Below are 4,012 nucleotides of genomic sequence, written 5' to 3' on the forward strand. Positions count from 1 at the left end.
CAATGGCTATTGAGGAATTTTCTATTCTGAAGGAGAATCAATTCGAGGAGTCTTCAGCCACATCAGTAATGCTGTATGTTTAACCTAATACTTGCTGTTACTTGTCCTACATTTATAATGAATAGGCTGATAAGACATCCAAACATATCTAAAGATATTTCAATAAAATCCCAAACTGATGTGGATACATGGGACACACATTGGAACTGTAGGCAAATTAGGCTTGTCTGTGCTGTAGTTCAACCTATAAACTCCTGAATAAACACAGTCTTCAAAAATATTCACACAATACATATGAATAAAGTTCATGACAGTTATATCTGTGTAATTCTTCTAAGGTCAGGATAAAAACATTGTTTCCCAACATTTAAAATCAATAGGATCTGTTGAATTTATGGATCCAGAATTTTATGGCTTCATATTCATATCCCAAAATTTTATCAATATGAATTTCACCAAAACTTGTCTATGTCCTTTTATTTTTCAAATCCAAATAGCATATGTTTTTCAATATCTTCTTGCAAATTCCTTCCTTTACTTCTGTAAATCTGGGTTTATTACTTTTTTATTTCCTTATTTATCTCTTTCTTCCAATCTTGTCTACAGTGGTGCCCACATTGCTCACACCTGTGTCAGACTTTCCTTTTCCTTTTCCGTTCAATAATGCCCCCAATTTTATTATTCTTTTTCATATTCATGGTCGTGGATATTTTGATGATGTCTAAACAGACTCATCTTTGAATCTAAACTTTAGAACTATCAGATTTTTTCCCCTAAATCCATCATTTCCACCTGTGGTCCTTATAACTAAGAGTAGCACAAACACATTTGCAAGCCAAACGTGTGGAAGCACATTAGATTTCTTCTTATCCTTCTACTCCTTCCCATTAGATAAGATAAATGATCGAGATTTTCTCAGTTTCTGTCACTCAAATGATTTCTATTTTTTGGGTTGGTCCGTTCGTGGGGCCTGAACTCTGGGCCTGAGCACTGTCCCTCAGTTCTTCAGCTCAAGACTACACTCTACCACTTGAGCCACAGAACCACTTCCAGCTTTTATTCTCTGCTTATGTGGTGCTGAGAAATCGAACCCAGGGCCTCATTCATGCAAGGCAAGCGCTCTACCACTGAGCCACCTTCCCAGACCCCACTCAAATGATTTCTATATACTACTTTTTATGCTCCTGACACCAGCCTGTTTCATTTACTCAACACTGTCACCTAGTCCTAAAACAACCATTTCCAAAGTATGCTTTTTCCCCAGTCTTTTCATATTGGCCCTCTCGATCACCAAATTACTCTCTTTGTAAGCACATAGAGTGAAGAGCTCAGACACAAATTCTAGTATCATTATTTATTCACTACATTGACTGTTGGCCTTACATTTCTCATCTATAAATGGATGTAATCTACCAGAAATAATGAAGAATATACGTGTTGACTTTTACAGCAAGAAAAAAGAAAAGTGAAGTGTCCTTAAATTTTCCACCTTACCTTACAAATAAGGAAAGAGTCAAATTCAGTTTGTTGGTACAAAGTCACAAATTGTTTCTTGCAGAAATAAAAATAAATTTCACCTCCTTGTTCTAAGGTCTATGTCCTTTTAAGGTAACTACAGATATGTAAGTGATACTATGTAAATAGTGTCATGTTTTTTCAGAGGTATTGAAGAACATACCCTTAATATATCATTGGAAATTTTGGTTATTGAATAGTATCTATATGAGAATGTTTTTGAACTGATCACACTAAGCTGAAAACTACACCTTAGCCCATCAAAATGTGGAAATAAATAATTTTATTTATAAGAAAATAATACTACCAAGAAAAGTGTGTATACATTAGAGAGACTGCAGGAATAACATTAGGGTTTTTACTGTCTCTACTGTTTATGTGATAGTATTTCTTGATATTGAAACTCTCCTCTTGTTATTCTTACTGTATGTAATCCAACGCTATTTATTACTATATATTCAATGAGGGAAATATAGCTTCAAAAATATGTAAAGCATTTTCCTTTTCAATCTCAATATTGTCATTATCAGGGTACACTGTGGTCATCATCATCTTCATCAAAATAAGTGCTAACTATTGAAACTGAGATACGTATTTATGATTTTGCGATTATTTGTCTATTGATTAATAATTTTTTTTTTTGGTCGGTCGTAGGGCTTGAACTCTGGGCCTGGGCGCTGTCCCTCAGCTCTTCAGCTCAAGACGAGCGCTCTAACACTTGAGCTACAGCGCCACTTCCGGTTTTCTGGTGGTTTATAGGAGATAGGAGTCTCACGGTCTCTCCTGCCCGGGCTGGCTTTGAACCGCGATCCTCAGATCTCAGCCTCCTGAGTAGCTAGGATTACAGGCGTGAGCCACCAGCGCCCGGCTTTGATTAATAATTTTAATGTTACCACTGTGCATGCATCCATATTAAAATTTTGAACAAAGAAACAGAAAAAAACTAACCCATAACAGGTTGCTTGAATATGTGCTTATAACAAATTATAGAATAGATTTTTGAAGTATTGCAATTTCCTAACCAGCATGAATTAACTTCCTCTCTCCCCACCACTACACACAAATATTTGAGTTTGAACAGAATTATTTCAAGTAATATACTATGAATATTTCTACAATATCATGTGTACATGTAAAATTCCCTTAAAAGTAATAAACGCTACATTCTATTGAAATATTAGTTATTTTATTCTAGGAAACTTTTGGAAAAATAGACTGCATATCTTTGAAATAAAAAGGTAAAAAAGTAGTAGCATAAAAAGTTTTAGAGGGAGTCTGTCTTCAGAAATATATTTGTATATATATATATATATATATATATATATAATTTGTAGAAAGACATACATTTTGAAATTATTTGTCATCAGAAATATATACATATATCTAAATTTTTGTGTAGAACGATGTACATTATAGTGAAACAAAAATCTTGAAATATAATTAAAATTTTAAAAATATATTAAATCAAGTGCCAGTGACTCACACCTATAATTCAGCTATTCTGGGTAATGAGGTCTTAGAATTGTGTTTGAAACTAACCCAGACAGAAAAGTACTTGTTAGATTCTTATTTCCAATTAACTACTAAAAACAGGAATCAGCTCAATGCCTCAAGTTGTAGAGTGCTGGCTTTGAGCACAAAATGGCTTAGGGACAATGCCTAACCTTGCAAACAACATCAAGAACAACAACAAAATATATCACATTAATTTCACAGAAGCATCTTTTACCTGCTGTGAACATTTTTTAGAAACATGAATACATGGAAAATGTTAGATAAAAAGTATAGAATGTTTACGTCTATGTTAAAAACAAGACTATTTAGAATGTTTAAGATATTTAGGTAATGATTCAAAATTAAGAATAATGATAATATTTTGGGACTGGTCTTTTATTCTATTTTACGATAGTAATAAAATGATATTCATAATTATTCTGTAAAATTACTCTTGCTTGGTATTTGAATTATAATAAGTGATAAACATTTTTAAATGATTTCCATAGGAAAGGATAATTTTATTGGTATTAATTCTTTTGTAATTTCAAAACAATTAAGCAAATTATTCCAAGGCTGGTTTGCTCTAAGACTATATTTGTTTTCTTATTCTAATTTTCATATGTTCGTAGAAATTAAAATTCCAAAACTTCAATGGACGTTGGCATTCAGGATCATCTTCATAGATACAATAATGAGGGGCTTAAGTGGAATTGTTTTATTTAATTTGTTTTTGTCACAAACAAATCAAGATGATTGTGTATTTTGTTTCTTTTCACGTTATTGGCTTTTATCCTGAGAATACTTTTTTCTAGCAAAGTAGAGAAAAGCAATTGGATTGAGCAAGTAACATATGGCTATCATAAAATGCAGATGCACAGATTTGTGTTTTCTATCATTTGCTAAAAGTTTCTTCCAGAAAAGGTTATCAATTATGTATAAGTGATGTATAATTTCTAGATATTCCAGTTATCACATACATTTTTGATTGGGTTATCTCTGC

The sequence above is a fragment of the Dipodomys spectabilis genome, unplaced genomic scaffold (assembly GCF_019054845.1).
Source record: "Dipodomys spectabilis isolate Male_0828 unplaced genomic scaffold, ASM1905484v1 ptg000246l, whole genome shotgun sequence".
Taxonomy (NCBI): Eukaryota; Metazoa; Chordata; class Mammalia; order Rodentia; family Heteromyidae; genus Dipodomys; species Dipodomys spectabilis.